Source organism: Triturus cristatus, chromosome 11 (assembly GCF_964204655.1).
Source record: "Triturus cristatus chromosome 11, aTriCri1.1, whole genome shotgun sequence".
In the NCBI taxonomy this organism is placed as follows: Eukaryota; Metazoa; Chordata; class Amphibia; order Caudata; family Salamandridae; genus Triturus; species Triturus cristatus.
In genome coordinates, this window is record NC_140594.1 from 1,103,357,819 (window position 1) to 1,103,376,974 (window position 19,156).

The 19,156-nt window shown below is 43.0% G+C and overlaps 1 protein-coding gene across 1 annotated transcript in view; it reads left to right on the forward strand.

Annotated features, from left to right (window-relative positions):
• The window catches only part of LOC146786078 (uncharacterized), a 266,708-nt gene that overhangs the window by 80,276 nt on the left and 167,276 nt on the right, over positions 1-19,156 (forward strand). Inside the window, exon 2 of the mRNA XM_085635514.1 lies at positions 17,674-17,723. The gene's annotated coding sequence lies outside the window, so the exon portion shown is untranslated. The remainder of the gene's footprint in view (positions 1-17,673; positions 17,724-19,156) is intronic.

Consider the following 19,156-nt stretch of genomic DNA (forward strand, 5'->3'; position numbering starts at 1 on the left):
AATGATTCTTATATATGTGTATTTACAAACACAGAATGAAAGCTGTTACCAGTGTATGAACCTTGTCACTTGTTCCCTTTTATTTGGTTTGCTACATTTAGAATACACTGTACATACTTCATGTGTCCTGTTTAAAGTATTTTATTTTTGACATTTGCACCTTCTCTATGTGTTCTATCAATAACTATGCTGCAAGTGGGTTTATTAGATTTTTTGGTCAAATTGAAGCACTCTTGAATCGAGAGAGCAATATTGTTTCACAACATTAATTGCTTAGAATATTTTTTGGGCTAATCGTTATAATATACATGAATGGATTCTAGAAGGACCTTTGTTTTGAGTACATATGGAATGCCCAAGTTTCCTTTGGTATAAGGGCTGATTTTGCCATTCATGGTATCCGTTTTTTTAATGGGAGGTCACAGTGAACAATAATATACTCTGAAGAAATGACAATAGCCAGGTCATGATTAGAGACATCATGTAACCAGGTCTCTACTACAACCAGTACATATGCCTCCTAATTCTAGTTCATCTTTCTGGGCTGCCACTGATTGAGCATTTATTAGGAAACAGCTCAGGGAGTTTGTAGGGTCAGAAGAAATTATGACCTAATCACTTAAGGAACTACTAAAAGAATGAGTACAACTGCTGCTAAGATGCGGTCCACCTGGGCTTAACTGAAGTGGATTGCAAATTTATGGTGGTTTAGGTCAGGCCTGGAGCATATTTCAGATTGCAGCAGCTCGGATCTAGTGTAGGAGATATGGATGGGCCAAAGTGCAGAATCCCTGACCCTGGTGAAGACAGCTTGAACCTCACATAGCATCAATTGACACATGATGTGACAGAGAGTGTACATGCTTTGGATTTGAACACAAGATCAATAACAGAGGATACCCAAATCTATCAGGCATTTGATTTATTTACTTTAGGTATCCTAGAAGTGACACAGAGACTTACAGGTTCAGGTTTTAGACAAGAGAGCTATTTTGATGTCAAATGACCATGCTCAGGCCTCAGACAATGCACTATCTCACAGGTTCAGACTTGAGACACTAAGGCTATCTGTCCAAATCTCAGAGCCAGAAAACTATCATCTAATTCTCTACACATCCTCTTTTACTATAGGAACAGCAACGAAGGTCAGCCATCAAAGCAATAAGGAACCACGTCCCAAAAAACCTTCAAGTGTGATCAGTGAGTTACATCCAATAACTAATCTCCTCTTAAAATACATTTGTCTCCAGGACACCCATGACCAGCTTCTCAAATCCAAATTATCAAAAATGAGAGAAGGTTGTACTAAAACTCCTCATCCCTCAGGTCTAAGTGATCATCGATCAAGATCGCGAAGGGAAAATAAGAGGCAGAGAGGCTCTGCTCCAAAGAGACTGATATAAAGCACAAAACCTGAAAATAAATCAATACTCCACCTTCCAATGTTTACCTATGGGGAGAAGAAAGCTGAAAAGCCACCAATGTTTTTCCATCTCCTGTATCGCCCTCAGGTGACTCCATCAACTCTTCAACCAATCGATTGAACTGATAACAGAACTATCCAACTCCTCCACAAATAACATCTTCTGGGTTGACTTCCACCTCCAATGAGGAATCAAGAATGGACATGGCTTTATTGCAACTACACTTCTTTTTGCAAGACATTGAAACATGAAAGACCACTACTGCAGCCATGCTTTATCTATGATACAATGCTAACAAAAATTAGATGTGACCATCATGCATGGATGTCTCAGCCCTGTCTCAACTAAACACTCAAGAAATAGACTGCCCCCGGTTACCACACCAAAATTCAATAAACCGAAGCAAAACAGGATTGATGCAATAAACATGACCGATTGCAAACCATCCTTAGTTGAAAACGTGCATCCCTAAGATACATCTTATACAAAAACCTGAACATGCTTAAATCCATAAATGCACAAGCTAAAGGGACCCAGCACCAAATCACACTACTCAAAGGAATCAAGCCCTTCTCCCTGCTGAAGACTTCAAAACTGTTTTCCATTTCAGGGTACTTGTTAGACATTTCAGCCTTAGTGTGGTTTTCCCCCAAAATCTTTTGTCTTCCTCCTCCATGTTTGCTGATCTTGTTTTGTTGGCTTTAGGTCTCTTTGCATGTCACCTCTGATAGCCAGAGCTATAGTGCACGTGCTCACTCTAAAACATGGTAAGATAGGCTTTGCCCAAATTGGCATATTGAATTTACTTAAAAGTCCCCAGTAAAGTGTCACTACTTGTATTCAGGGCCTGTAAATGAAATGCTACAAGTGGGCCTGCATCACTTATTGTGCCATCACTGTTTCCCTTTAAAATGTGTCTCAGGCCTGCCATTGGAGCCTGTGTGTGCAGTTTTAAACTGCCATTTCGACCTGGGAAAATAAACCTTTTGGCTTGACCCAAACCTACCTTTTTTTAGGGGTACCCTAAGTCACCTCTAGGGTAAACCCTGGACATCCTGAGGGCAGGGTGCAGTGTATTATAAAAGTTGGACATGTCCTTTCAGGTTTTACATGTCCTGGTAGTGAAGCACTCTTAAGTTACTTTTTCGCTACTGCCAGGCATCTCACTCCCATAGGATAACATTGGAGTTACCTTATTACCTTCAATAAGCTGTAACTTCCAAATGGGAACAGGTAACCAGTTCATTTATGGTGTCAATAGAATTGTAATAAAAAACCCTCTCTTATGGTAAAGTTGGATTTTATATTACAATTTTTTAAATGCCCCTTTTCGGAAGTTGGCATTTTCCTGCCTTTGCCATTTAGTGCCTGAGCTATCCCTGGGTCACATAACTGGGTGTAGCTGACAGTTGAACTTTGTGTATTTCTCCTAGGGAGCTCACACAATAGAGGGCTTACGTGTGCCAGGATGGCCCTTCACTGGCATGATGAGAGGAAGGAGCTGGGCACAGCCCTTCTTAAACTTTAATAGGCTGTGCCCAGCGTCCTAACAAAGGACTACAAATTCTGTGTAACTAGTCAGGACTTCAAAGGGAAACCTCTAGAAGCATCTCCCACTTCAAATGTAGAACTGGGTATAACTATTGGACCTCAGACACTAACTCTTCAGTACACTTCTGGACCTGGGTATACTCTGCCAGGAAGAAGGACTATTCTGCTGAAAGGTCTGCCTCTCTGCTGGGCTGCTGCTAAGAAGCAACTGTTGCCCTGCAATGCTGACCTGCCACCCTCTTGCTCAGGGAGAAAGACTGGTCCTGCATCTGCAGAAAATCTGGACACCAAAGTGACTCCAAGGGTTAGCTGGCTGGCCTCCTGGCTAGAGCTTCAGAGACAGAAGGCTCCTACAACCTTGAACCCAGCACCTGGACTCTGCCATCTGGGAGTCCTACCCTGCTAAGGGGAGCCTCCCCAATCCTGGACCCTTGGAAGGTGTTCTGCCAGCCCATTTGTGGATACAGCAAGACTGAAGCATTTCCCCTGCTGTGTAGCACAAACCCGAGCAGAACAGACGCATCATCTCTGCCATGAGCCTTCTCCTAGCGTAAGGACTCTGCATCGACTTCGCAATCCGCATCAGAATTGCCACTGTGCAAAGCTATCCTGATGCAGGGCCTCGCATTGCAAATCTCTCCTCAAAAACAGTGCTGGCACTCACATCACAGTCTTGCTACCCTTTGAGACCGACCAGTAATCCAATTTTTTACAGTACTCTCCAGGCTCGATTATGGCAACTCCTTCCTATGTGCCAATCACACAATGCACTTGGCCCCTCCTAAAGGCAGTCCAAAGTAAGGCAACTTGACCAATGGCCAGCGCACAAAGGTCAGACCACATAACCCCCATCGTAATCACCGTAAAATGGCTTCCAATCAATGTAAAAAGTGTATCCAAGCTGGCCTGTACTATTTCTAGGACACCAAAGGGCAATCAGCTATCTGGGCCACAAACTAACCATCTTATGCCACTCACTCCAAAGTGCAGAATCATTCCTCCTGGACTGGAAATACCCTCTTTCACAAAAATATACCTCCAATCAGTGCTTCTCGGAGAACACTCCCAGATTTGCAACTCATTTCCTCTCCTCATGAGGACATGTCCTCCTATGCAACTTCAAGAAAATTCTTAAGGAGCTCCTCTTACACAGCTGCTTTCAGTTGTGACCAGTAAGTTCCTTGTTGGCAATGTGTGACTCTAATGAGTGATGTAATAATAAACACAGTAATAGTGAACCATCACCTGAGAACAGGCTATTACCCCAAACTCAACAAATACTTTAGCTGGTCCCTAGCCTCGAGCTGAAATCAAAGACAGACTCTTCACTCTACAGTTGGCCGCCTGCCATGTCTTTCTTTTGTGAACATCTCTGCTTCTTTGTGATGCTTTCTGCTACCCTAGTGGGTCTCGTTTGTGCTATAAAAATGCAAATAAATAAAAAATAAACAAATCTAGTTAGCTACAAAGATCTGACTGTCAGGGACCTTAGGAAGCAGTGCTATCTCTCAAGAGTAGACTACTCCTATTACATTAGTGATTTGACGTAACATAGATCAGCTAGTCATGTTCCTCATCGTTAAGTGTCAACAACAAGCTGGGATGTAGTGCTTTGAAACTCAAGCCTGGCATTAACTACCCAGCCATTTATATAGTGGCTGTTGAATCATGGACTTTCAGTATTTGGAGTTTATTCTGGTCATTTGACTTCCTGCAGTAGTTTGTCATAAATCAAGATTGGCTATTGCATAGTACCTGACTGCCAAGCCTCTATGCACCTTCTCACTAAACCAGCGTCTTTATTTTTCTTATCCTTTATTTTTTCTCAAATTTCTTATTTTGTTTCCTCTCTTTTGCCATCTCCTATTTACCTTCTTTAAGAAAGCTCTACAGGGGAGATTCTTGGGAATTCGCCACCCAGATGAAAAATGAATCTCCACAGTTGCCTATTGCACCTATTACTTGTAGCGGCCGGTCCCCTGCCAAAGTGGAGAGACGGGCCGGAGGAGGGTAGGAGGATGGGAGGGGAGAGGGTGGGTTCAGGGATAAAAAAATAAACATATAAACTTACCTGAACACTGCCACCTTCAATGCAGCTGTCTCCCGCCGCATCACTCTCTGCCTGGGCACAGGCTCCCAGACTGCACTGGGGCTAATCCTGACGCTGCAGGAAAGCAGCATAGGGATTGGCCTGAGAGCTGGCAACTTGCACTTCCACGCAGACTGGGAGCCTGTGCCTGTTCTCTCCAGCCACAGCAACGCAGCTGGGGCTGGAGAGAGCTTCACTGCGCATGAGTGTTTGGCCGGCCTGTGACGGCTGGCCAAACCCTCATGCGCAGTGAAGAGAATGCACTACCACTCCCCCATCAGCAGTGTCATCCCCTGGAACTGCCCTCAAGACTCGTCAGAGTCCTGGGGGCGGGTCCTAGGGATTAAAATAAAAGGTTAATAAAACAGGTTTAAAATCTGCTTTATTCTAATTTTATTTGAGGGTGGAGGCTGGGGGGCAACGCTCCTCTGCCCTAATGGAGGGGCCGCCACTGCCTATGACCTAATCACCGCTTTAGCCCATTCCTAAAGGTCAGACTTTGTCACAGTTTAACTTCACATCGCAAATTACCAACACAGTAAAATTGACCATGCAGGTCATATAAACTTGACCACTAGATGTCAGAAATGCTCTATAACCGAAGGTTGAGAGAATGTTTCAATTGTTAAATCACATTTTGTCTCTTTGGATTTTCTTTCATCAGTCAGACCATATGCTTAAACAAGCATTGACAACGCCATTTGGCTTTGGCAATGCATGATTTGTTTTTTCATGGGTTTTGCAAACTTTATTATTGGGGAAGTTGCCAATTGTGTTGGACTTGGACTTTCTGCAGGGTCACTCCCAAACTTTTTGACTTAACCCCTCCTATTTTCTGAACCCACTTTTGTTAATTAAATTGTTCATGTCAATTAAATGCTAGTAGTGGGCCTGCAGTGCTGATTGTGCCACTCGCTTGAGTGACACTTGAAACATGTCTCAGGCCTGTCACTGCAGCCTGTGTGGGCAGGTTTCAAGTGTCCTTTTCACCTGGCAAAATAAACATTTTGGCCTAAACCTTACTTTTTAATACATATGTCACATCTAGGATATGCCCTAAACAGCCCATGGGACAGGGTTCATTGTATTTAAATAGTTGATAGTACTTTTAAGTTTTACATGTCCTAAGTGTGAAAAACTCTTAAATTCATTTTTATGCATTGTGTTACCTTATTACATTTAATTAGTGATAACTCTCAATTGGGGGCAGGTAGGCATATAGAGGTTGGCATATAGAGGTTGGCGTCTAAGGAACTTAGAAACCTATGTAATGGGAAAGTCAGATTTTAAGTAATAATTCTGAAAATTCCAATTTTAGAAAGTTTGTATTTTCTTGTCCCAACCATTTGGTGCCTGCAGCATGTATCTTGGGTCACATGACTACGTATATCTGGCAGTTGGTCTTCGTGTATTACTCCTAAATAGTGAGACAAAGGTAGAAGAAATGTTGGCAAGATAGGCCAACTCTGATTTGATAGGGGGGGCTGAGCTGTCACTTACCACACTTGCACATCACATCACACAGTCTGCCTCAGCACACTCACAAAGGGTTTCTCACTAATATTTTCTGCTCTTAGAGAAGCTGAGGCCAGGGCAGGGAGGCAGAAAATCTGAGACACCTCTGTAGGGGGAGGCCTTTAGAAGCCTCTCCCACTTTAAAGTGGGTGCCACATATAAGTAGTGGACCCTCAGACCCAACTCCTCAGTGCACTTCTGGACCTATGGACGACTTAGAAGAAGGACTGCTTTGCTGCTCTGATGCAAGAAGGACTACCATGTTGCCCTGCTTCTCTGCTACTCTGCTGCACTACTACCCTGCTGCCCTTCTGCTCTGCTGCCTAAGTGAGAAAGAGTGGACCTGCATCTTGAACTCAGGACCACCAGAGTGACCTCAAGGGATAGTTGTCTGGTCTCCTGATCAGAGCCTCAGGGACAGAAAAGTCTCTAACCACCTTGAACCCTGCACATGGATGCTGCCTGCTTTGAGTCTTAACCCCCCCAAGTGTTGCCCCTCCAGTCTTGGGCTCTTGAAAGAGGGCTTGAAGGTGTTCTACCAGGCCAACTATGGTTTCCATCAAACCTGGTGTGAAGCCCTGCAAAGCCATGCCACCCAGCTGCAAGCTTCAAAGGAACCAATGCTGAGCGATGCAATCATCAAAACCGATGCATCGAGATGCAACGCTACATAGCAGCTTGCATCGCAGCCATCAAAGTTAATCAGAACTGATGCCAGAAGATGTGCATCATCACAAAGTGATGCTGCGCAGCCCAAACACATGAAAACATAAGGTACAATAGTCATCGGGCTTGGTCCTTGTATCCGGCCCGTGCTTCATCGAGGGTGGCCTAAACTTGTGACTTTGTCCTGGTCCTATTCGACCAGATGACCACAGTTGGTTCTTTGTGCTTTTAAGCACTAGTTTTAACTAAATTGTTACAATTGCATCTCTATTTGTACTGTATTTTTGTCATTTGGTGTTAAATAGTTTATAAAATGTTACTCTATTTTTCCTAAATTGGTATGGTCTTTCTCTTGTGTTGTGTTTTCAGTTTTTTACTGCTTGTGTGATGCATAAATACTTTAAACAGTGTCTCTAAGTTAAGCTTGACTGCTTTGTGCCAAGCTACCAGAGGGTTGTTTTGGGGTTAGCTTCTGTTTAACCCTGACAAGAATTGTAGCTGCTGCTTGAGCAGGGCTCCACCCCCTTAAACAAGTAATATTAAGGAATGGCACTGCACTCTGAACCCAGGACTACAAGAGTGACTACAATGGCAAGCTGGCAGACATCCTGATCAGTGCCTCAGGGAAGAAGCGCCTCTAACCACCTTGAACCCTGCCCCTGGACACTGCCTGCTGTGAGTCCTAAACCCCCAGTGGAGCCTCTCCTCTCCTGGACATTTGGAAGTGGGTCTTGAATGTGCTCTGCCAGCCCAGCTGTGGTCTCCACTGAATCCTGTGTGAAGTGATGCAAAGCCCTTCAAAGTCCTGCCACACAGCTGGAAACTCCAACAGAACCCATGCTGAGCAAGGCAAGGTCCCTCATATACTCGCAGCCCAGCCTCATCGGAACTGAAGCAATTGTGGTTGCTGCTTGAGCAGGGTTCAACCACCTTCAACCAGCAACCCAATTTCTTGCAAAGGCAGAAAATCAAGAAAAAATCGTTGGTTTAACGCAAAAATATTTTTGGTGTCAAAATGCACACTTTACTATAGTAGTCCTTGGCACTTAAATAAACTACTTTTTGTCAATGTGTTTCTACTGGACCCTGCTGTATGCTACAGTGGGTGGAATAACAATGTTAATGACATAATAACTGTCATATGGATAATGAGGGCAAGTTAAAACCTCTTTAAGGTACATAATGCATATAATTTAGCTTAAAACACCAGCTCAACAGGAGATACGTTATGGAAGCGTGAAAAGTGGGGTGAAATGCTGTAATACATGAAAATTACAAAGAATATGAGCTCAAGTTAATTGAATGAATAGATGAATGAAATAGCTACTTATTTAGTGCACTGTTACCCCAAGTAATGCTGGGCATAGCTCGAGGAGTGTCACTCCGAGGATTTCCAAGGAGTGCCCGAAAAACTCACAAGACTTCTGCGGAGTTCCGCTCCGCGTACCATGGTTTATGACTCTGAGCCTCTGGTTGTTCCCATGGCAAATAACTTACACTCTGAACTCTGCGCCAATGTGCACCCCTGCCCACAGAGGTAGGGAGAGGTTAAAGGAGTGCACGTGCTGCGAGGAACGTCTTAAAGGTTAATAGCATTGCTTGTGCTGGAAGAATATTTATAACAGGAACCTCTGAGGGTGGGCATGCGCGCTTACAGGTGAATGCTGATCGAGCTGATGTTGTGGGCAGCGTGGAGAGTCCAAGGTGGAGCAGTCCACCCTGAGCGGCACACTGTCCCACTCCCAGTAGTAGGGGATCAGGCAGTCCGGTCTGGGCTGAGCACCTGGACAGGAGTGAGCAGGCAGAGCAGTGCCACAACTGTGCGAAGCTCCATGGCTGGCATTGGAGAGCATGCTCCTTGAATTGTGCAGCTGGGCTGACATGAGGCAGTGCCCGACCTATCTCAATGTGATGTCAGTGATACTAGCAGCCAAAGAGGCTGTGGTGGGTGAATGTAGAATGCACATTTGTAAGTTAAACCGCATTCCCTGATATAAATCTAATTGACATCGTTTTCGGGGTTGTGCCTGTTTGATTAATTTTAAGTTACATGGGTTTGTTCTTTGGAATGGCATTCCTGTGGTCCACCATCCACATTCCTCTCTAAACATGACATACCTTCAATACCTGCTTTTCTGAGGCATGTGTTTCTGGTGGTATTTCTATATCCAAGCTAGGAGAGGAATGATGAGGTCAGGAAGGGTATTTTATTTATCATGTGATGGAACAGTTATTTCTCCTTGCCCAAGAGATGTGAAAACCATTATTTTTTGCTACATAGCTGGGACTGGACACTAGTAACTCTGCTGCGCGTTGGTGGGTAGAATTTTTTCCTAACTCCGTGCTCCAAACGCAGCGCAGAGTGGGAAAACCTCCGCAAACCCAGCCGGCGGAGTATAGTTCACTGCCCACCCTAACCCCAAGGGGCATCCTGGTGCTGGTCCAAGGTACAAATGCTGTGCCTACTGTAACTGCTATTAAAGAGTAGAACCCAATTGATAACAGAGGCAGGATGAAAGTGTCTACTGTAGGGAGAACAACCAGGTATTTAAATGCTTTCTAAAAATGCGCTCAGTTTCCACCTGCCTCAGAGAACTAGGAGGTCATTCCAAGCTTTGGCTCCTAAAACAGAAAAATCTTCAACCTCTGATAATCAATCTGAAGTTAGGAATCTGTAGGGGTTTAGTATTTGTGGATGTTGACTAACATAGTGTGTGAATCTATTAGAGAAATATTTCGGGCCAATTTGATGCAAGGCTCTGAAGATAATGGTCAGGGATTTGAACAAGATCCATTTCTACACTGGTAACCAGTAGAATGCCCTCAACCACTTGGATATAGGACTCCTGTGAGTCTTGCAGCAGTATGGTTCCACAAGCTGTTGATTAAGTATTTAGGAGTTCCTAAGTGAAGACTATTACAACAGTTGATCCTGGAAGAGATTAATGTCTTCCAGGGAGCTAAAGGAAGAAAATCAAGAAACATCTTGAGAGATTTAATAAGAGAGAAACAGGTTCTGCACACCTCAAGAATTGTGAATGCAAGGATAAATCTTTGTAAAATATAACTCGCAGTTTGCTTGCTACTGCTGTGTGAGTAGTAGGGCTCGCAAGTCCATCGGGCCACGAGTTCGAAGCAGAAAAAGTGTTCTTTTTCCCAAACAGGAGAATTTCAGTTGTTTTAGTGTTATACTTTAGATGACTGCATTCCATCCAACCCATGACTTGGGTAAGACAGCCCTTAAAGTTCAGTTCAGAGTGAAAGGAAAGCTTATCTAAACATCGAATCAATTGGGTATCATCTGCATAAGAGATAACAGTGATACCGAATTATTTAATAAAAGAGACCAACGAGGTCATGTGATAATAAAAAATGTTGGGCTAAGAGATGAGTCCTGGGGGACCCCATATTTAAGCAATTGTTCCCTAAGTTGAAGTGACCAATCATGCTCGTCTGTTTTCTGGATGAAATGATTGAAACTATCGCAGTGTGCAGCCACAAATTCCGACTTCGGCAAAGCATTCTGATAATAAGGACATGTGACACGGAGTCAAATGCTGACAACAAATCAAGAAGTATTTGGACGGGTGTCTTATAGCAAATAGGTACCACAGGCTTTGACCCTGCCACAATAATGATATGGATAACTATATTCACACCTAGGCACCACAAGGTTTGGCCTTGCTCTAATTATGATATGATATAGCATGGCATGACATGGCATGGGATGACATGGCATTGGATGGGATGGAACAGTATGGCATGGGATGGGATGGCATAGGGTATGAGTGACTGTCTGCACTCTCACATAGAGGCCCGGCAATGAAGTTCAAAACAGATGCATCATAATGGCAAGGATAAGTGACTGCAGTGGAATCAGTTTCTTTTCCTACATGGCAGACATACACATTGCAGATTTATATAGCACGAGCTCGGTCCAAAGGTATTGGAGCGCTTTACATGAGCACCGCTTACATTACACAAGGACACATTCATTTTTTTAGTAGGCACCGGGAGATTGAGGGGCATATTAACAAGGGCTTTATCTCTGCTTTTTTAGCTTTAAAAGCCAAAAAAGCAGAGATAAAACTATCGCCCTATTTACAAGAGAGTGATAACATGCATAATTGCATGTTAGCACCCCTTTACCCGACGCCTACATTTGCATCTCTAATGAGATGCAAAGTGGGTGTCACTAGGCGTACCCCAATGGACTACCTTGTAAAATATCGCTGATGTTCACATCGCGATATTTACAAGGCAGCCCACAGGATTTCAGCAGACGTTAGATTTTGGCAAAAACTGCAGTTTTCGCCAAAATCTAACGTCTGCTAAAATCCTGACTTAGCTATCCCTAACATAGGGGGTGGATTATGCTGATACGACCACAGGGTCGTATAAGCAAGGTTATCGCCGTTTTGCTGGGAACATCGCTGGAAAACCAGTGATGATCCCTGCAAAACGGCGATTTCCCCCCTATCGCAGGAATTTTTATCGCCTTGGAGATACGCGTTGCTAATAACGCAATATCTCCGCGATGAAAACCTGCGATAGCCAGTGTTAAAAAAATGAGCGCTAAGAGCGCTTTGCGATAGTTATCGCAAAGCGTTGCTAATATACCCCTTAGTGATTTGCCCAAAGTCACAGGATGTGGACGCAACCCTGAGGCTCGAACCTTGGTTTCTAGCACCAAAGTCAGTAATCTAGCCGTCAGACAACATCCTCTCCCCGTTGGGTAGGCATTACAAAACGCATTCATACAAGAATGAGTACCTTTGCTACTATCCACTCTGTGGGCATCAGCAGTGCCAACAGTGTTGCAGGCAAATCCAACATGCAGTATGCACTGGCATAAAACAATTTTTCGTATCATGCTGGAGTATTAGGCTTCACAAGAGAAAGAGGACATAAAGCAGGGGAGGAAGGGTACAGTGCTCACATTCACGTCCATCCTAAGGATTCTTCACATTATAAACCACTTCAATATGCCTCTGGTGTTAAATAGATGCAGCACTAGACACCAAAACGTTCAATAAAAACAAGCACTGGCAAAGCCATTAGGTCTGCATTTACCTCAAGATTTTTGGTACTGCGAATACTTCTTTTTTTTAATATGGTGTTTATAAAACTGAATAGTCAGGAGAGCTTCTGTCTCCTACCCAATAGATATAAAAAATAACATCGGCCAAAATCAAAAAAATAATTGGGGTTCAAAAAGCACAAATTACACTAAAAGCCCCTGACGATGAGAAAAATTGCAGCCATTGGGGAAAGACCTCATTGCTATGTACTATGAGACATGGGTGAGGGTGAAGTTGGTTCTGGCCAAAAAGTCTTTGAACAGATAAATACTAATAGAGGCGCATACTTTCTCCTCTGTCATTTATCCTTTAGACTGCAGGCTATGATGAGGGCCTGTTCAGAGCCAAGTCTTTCCCCTAGGATGGGACGGCAAAATATACAGATCCATCAAAATGCTCATGATCTGGTAATTTAAGACCAGACTGAAGGAGATCTGCATCATTCATTGGACAAACTAAATAAATATAATTTGAGTTTCATCATCAAAACTAAGGAGATCATTTTAGCGAATAAATCTAAGCAATCTTGCCGTCTTAGTTCAGTCAAGATGTAATATACTATATCTACATATAACTGCTTGGATGTCTAGTAATCAGACACGCCAAATCACACACCCACCTATATCAAGAAGAAAGGAAGCCCTTTTACTTTATCCCTTTGCAGGTTAAATGTGGAGATTTAAAGTCCATCTGCAGGAGCAATAATAAGGGCCATAAAAGCAAAGTTTTTACCAGGTATATCATATGGTCATCATGCTTTTCCATCAAAAGTCTCACCCACTCAATAAACTGCAGTGTATTGCATACAGAAGGATTTTCCAACTGCCTCTGTTCACAGGTCACGTTCAGCTACAATTGCAATTTAGGCTGAACAGACACAATTTAAGGGCTGAATACGATGTCGGTCAGAAAGGCCCCGAACAGCATTCGAATTTTTCTAACCCGTGTCAGAACCTATGTTTCCAACCGATTACAATGGAAAGGTAACCATTCAGCCGTCCCAACTCGGTTCCAAACGGCATTTGGAGACTCAGATGTCGGTCGGTCCGAATCATACAGGCCTATAGACAGCGTTTCCGACCGATGTATTACAATGTCGGATTCTGACAGCCTTTCCGAATCGGTCTGTACGACACGAAACGGCTGTCAGAAACTGAATTTTGGGGCCCGTAGCAGGTCCTCTTTCACCCGCAGGCCTCCGGTTGGGGCCCGTGAGGGTACCCATAGGACCTTATTTTACAACATGTGGTGCCCACCACAGGGTGCATGGTTTTCCGCATCCCCTCCTTTTTTCAATGCAAGCCTATCTTGTCGGTTGGAACACAGGCTTCCATTAAAGTCAATGGGAGTCAAACTTAACGGTATTTGGAAACATTGCAATTGGTCAGTCGGACTCCCTGAACCAGAGTCGGTCAGCAACGATTCCGACATGCTTTCCGACCGACATCATAATGAGTCTTTTATCAAATATTACTATCTTGTGAAGCACGCTAAGCCAGATGCCTTAAAACTAGTTTTTCCAGAGATTTTTAAGATGACAAAACAATCCTTGGTCTAAGTACCACGAAACAGCCAATAAAGATCTAATGACCAATACTTTTAAAGAGGATAAAACCTCCTAAGAAGAATTTTCTAATACTGTCTTTACAACTAATTTAAGAATGCAGTGATCAATACACTCAAGAGCTATAGGCCTAATTCAACCCAAATTTCTTGGTTATGCTAAATTAATTTCCTCTTCTTATGAAATAGGTTTTAGGCAATATTACCTTATGGTTTTGTCAAGTAGGGCAAGCAGACCGAATAAATTACATGCATGAATTATGCTCCTTCTCATAAAGGGTTTTAGAGGCAGCTGGGAGACTTAGATCATCACCCTCGTAGATTTTGCACACACAAAAAAGAATCGATTTTGCACCTACTCTTTTCTTGTCCAGAATTAAGCAATGAAAAATGCAAACTCCTGAACCCTTTGTTTTAAGAAAATGGGATTACAACTTGCACAGAGACACTAAACATTTGCTTGAATACTGGCAACCTTTTCAATCTTGCTTGCTTGCTCTGCCAAATCTTTAAATACATTATTTGAAAGAATAAACTCCATGTTAGATACATTTAATCAATTAGGCATAACTTCAATGTAAATTGTGATATTGATGTACATTTTATTAATGTCCCATTAGGTTTATTTATATTATTACATTGTGGTGGATTTTCCAGCTATTGGTCTTCCGTATATTAGGAAATTCTAACTATGGTTAATTGGAACATATTTTAGCTAAATTATTACTGGATGAGCAAGACCTTTTTTCTTTTTTCTCCTTTTTTCAGTTTACTATTGGCTCATGAATGTATTAATGTACTTAATAACTGATTGTATGTATCACTTGTATTATAGAACTTGTGGCATATATGCAGATGTACTGAGGTTGCCATCAATTGCAATGGCTTTAAGTAATCAAAAACAATAAAGTATTTGATTAATTCATTTGTTTACTGAAGGGAATGACTTTGTGTGTGGATGTGGTACTTGTGAATTAGCTGAAGTACATCACCCATAGTGAAGTTAGTGTAAAAGCATAATCAAATATTCCTATGTAGTTTAATGTTGTTTTTTAGATATGTAAATCTATATATCTCTGAGTGTATCAATATATTTGTTAATCATATATTAACGGTGTTTCTTATTGATCTGAAGTGTCCTTTAGCCTCAATTCTGATTGCTAACTTTCTAGTTGGCCTAGAAGTCATTTTATTTAGGGAGGTACATTTGCCCATTTCTTCTAAGCATATCCTTGTTTTCAGTGTTGGAAACAAGAAGCAGGATTTTATGAGAATAATGAACTCAGTGTTATATCCATGAATGATATAGTCTCTTCAATGGCATCTCACGCTCACTCCAGGAAAAGATCCTGCCACCACTCATTGGATAATTTTGTGCTGCACGTAGCAAGTTTCTGTCACATGATGAGGTTCCATAGCCTTGTATTGAGAGCAAAGATATATACATTTTACTAATTTTCATGTTTCTTAGCATTACATGCTCCAACTGTCTGTTATGGGTGAGAGGGATGGTCATTTGAATTTAAATTGTCTCTTGATTATTTGCTGTGCTGGGTGCTATTTTTGTATTAAATGCAAGTTACACTGTTGGCTACATTAGTCAATAGCTTACATGAGCTGACCCATATTATACCCATATTGTATACTGTAGTGGGCAGAAAACAAATGAGCTTGACACAGCAGACCAATGATGAAGAGGGTTGTCCGAAAGCATTCATAAATAAGTATCTTAGATATAAAATTTTAGTACAATAAAAATGGCCTTAGCTAATGCCGGACCTAAAAAGGAATATAATGCAGGAGAGGTTGTGGTACCGTGCACCAGACTTTAGATTCAAAATGATTTTAGATGAAACATAAAAGTAAATTAATATTCAGGTTATTGGAATAAAAAGACCATGTATCACTGAAAAAGCCAATCTGCTTGCAGACGGTTAGCAGATGGTATACGACAGGAAATTACGAACGGGGGCAAGATGGCAGGCTGGAAAAGTACGTTTTCCATTGCAGTTTCCTAGTGGTGATTTCTTGCTTGAGGTTATCTACATTGGGCTCTCAGCTTGTGAATGGGCAAGCAAGAAGTAACTTTATTAGCACCTCTGCCCTGTAACCAACAGGGTTTAGTCCAGAGCTATGTTCAGGCTAGGTTGGCTCTGGGTAACATCAATGTAATACCCCCAAAGTGGAAGGCTGTTCTTAAACAATGTGTTAAGTTGACATGCAACACTGGAAGATTACATTTTTAATTTTGCCCCCTCCTCAGTGCTTAATTTGTAAAAATCAAAAAAACCTGCAGGTGTCAATTTTGTGCGATGAATCAGCAGTACTTCATATTGTTGGGGCAACGGAATCTCAAGGCAGCCTTATCTTGATTCCACCTCATGCCGCTTTCATCCACCACCCTGCAGTTCCAGCCTCTTAATGTCACTCTTGCTGTCACAATATTGAACACTAACCAGATTTTCTTTAATCCTGTGGAAACAACATGGATTTCAAGATAATGACCTTCTCACAGATCCAAATTCAAACTAACAAATCCCTGTGAATTACACAAACATTTTGACAGCCTGGCTGGGGAGAAGTGGAGTGGATGAAAAAACACACAAAAACAGGCTTTGGGGCTTTACATGGTCATCTTCAGAACATTGAGAGCGGTTTTCCTTTCTCTCCTGGGCTTTAATATGTTGGACCCTAATTGCTCTCTGTAATTTTGATGGGATTTTTTCTAGAAGTGAAAATGTAATGAAATGAGTGCTATGTCTAATTCTCTATTCCTTTTCAGTCTATTACTAAACATACTGACTCTGTTGTTCTCACACTCACACTCTTGTTCTATTTCTGTTTTTGAGGAAAGACACAATAGAAAAACAACAAGGGCTTTGCATTAGTGTTCAATTAATCCTTCATCATAAATCTTTATGTGCTCTCATTACAAAGAAAAGTATCAACCACATCTGTGTGTAAATAGAACTCTATAGTGTCTGATTCTCCCTCCTGAAGACAAATTAACAGCTGTGGTACAGTTGTGTCACCACAAGGAAATAACAAAACAATGTTCAGTCTTTGCCTTTTAAGTTCAGTAAAACAGTGTCTGTGCACTAAATGTTCCTTTGGAAGCCTGCAGTTATATTTCTTCAAATAATATTTCTCTCAAATTGACTTCTAAATGTTAACTTTTGAAGCCCATTGAGTGATACAGAAATCGAAAAGGTTTGAGGGCTCTGTTCAAAGGAAGGAAAGGGATGTTTAAAGCCCCAGCCCAGCCCGGCCCGGCCCAGCCCAGCCCAGCCTGGCCTGGCCCAGCCCAGCCCAGCCCAGCCCAGCCCGGCCTGGCTCGGCCCAGCCCAGCCCGGCCTGGCCCGGCCCAGTCCGGCCCAGCCCAGCGCTGCTCCAGTACCTCACCTGCTGCAGCAGGCATGATGCAGACCTGCTAGAGCAAAGGCCTGACTATGCCCTTTTCTGCCTCTTGAAGTAAACAACCTTTCTAGCTTCTTGTTGCACCAAATAAAGTGAGTTTAACTTGCCTTAAACTTTACCCATCATTCATTTAAGATACAGAAATCGTCCTTTCCCTTTTTACAAATTGCATCAGAAATTCTGTCATAAATGGTTTTCCTGTTTTTTCACAGTTACAAGGCTCCTCAGTTTAGTTAAAACAATAAATCAACAGGTTCAGAAGAATCCCTAATTAACTGTCAAGAGTGGGAAAGCACCCAGAAGGACACCTCCCAGCAAACGATATCAGATTGAAACTAACTTCTATATTGTTGTTTTCATTCCACAGATCTGAAGCTCCAAGCTACAAAGGCTCAGGCTTGTCTGGATCAGAAAATGGTAAGCAATTACTTAAAAAAAAAAAAAAAACAAGCTGAACTCAGAGTGCTCCCTCAGACTAATCCTGTCGCTGGCAGCTCCTATCTTAAGTAAACCCGTCATGACTAGCCGGTGATGATATTGCACACTGTTTTAGAATCTAAACAAGGAAAAACGACTCCGCTTCTTGCACATCCAGGGTCCTATCATGTTTAGGGCGCACTTTTCCTGTTTGAGCCTGGTGCACCTTAAAACAGGTGCGCCTGGTGCTAACAAGGAGAGTACGCTGTATGATATTGAATAAGCTGCACCCTTGGGCATCTGCGAAGTTGTGCTGCCCCCAGGGCAGTGCATTCAAGTGAAATACGGAGTGACTTTAAAGCAGCCGCTTTGTGTTTCACAGTACAGGCGGCAAACTGCCTGCACTTTTAAAGGGGAGTAGAGATCCCCTTGCAGGAGGGTGCAGGCAGTGACTGCACCTGCCTGCAGGGGTGCAGACGGTGACTGCACCCGCCTGCAAGGGTATTTCTGGGGGACCATAGGACCACCTTTTCCCCATCCAGAGGGATGCTATCAAGGGGTGGACTGTCAGCGCTCCTCCTGAGAGCTTCTTCACCTCTGTGCCCGCGTCGGTAATAGTACGCAGAGGCAAAGGTATTCCCTCATTTGCATGGTGCCACGACCCCATGCAAATGAGGGAACGCCCTCTTGAGGAAGCACTGGCACTGTATGTGCACCTGGGCTTTTAGTATTACAGAAGGGTCGCACAAGTATCTGCATCCCCTTCTGTAATACCAAAATGCCTCGGGGGTACGCAGAGCGGGCGCAAATGCCCATTGTGCCCCTGGGGTACCTTGTGTGATATGGCCCCTAGTGTGAGTCTTTCTGTTGCTTTGTCCACACACTCACTGCACAACCATACAGCACTTGGCTAAATGGAAAGGTACCATTACACTGACAGGTTCTTTTCATCCCTGCTTTCACCCTTTGAAGTATACAAAAAAGTGATGGATGGAATGCTTGAATTAACATCAGCCACTGGTAAATACTCTGGGCTGCATCCCAGTCCATCGTCATTTTGCACACTGTGCACCTCAGTTTGGACCCGGCCATATGCAAATCAGTCTTGACCCTACTCCAATAGAAACACTTGAGCCTGAACTGGCAGTCCAGATCCTTCCTGAACCAGAATACAAACAACCCAAGGCTGATTTTTCCCTGATTGGGGCTTGTCAGTTGGGTGAGGTTTGGTTCCAGTGGCACAGTGAGCTTAGGACCCACATCTGGGCATACCAAGCACACTTAGGGTGTTGCACTGAAGTGTACTGGCAGTTTGTGCATAGACTCTTTCCATGAGGAGTAGGGTCAGTACTGGTTTGCATAAGGCGGGTCTTTGTCTAGTATGGCATAATGGGTGAAAAAGGATAGACTGGAATGCTTCCAAGAGCGATTGC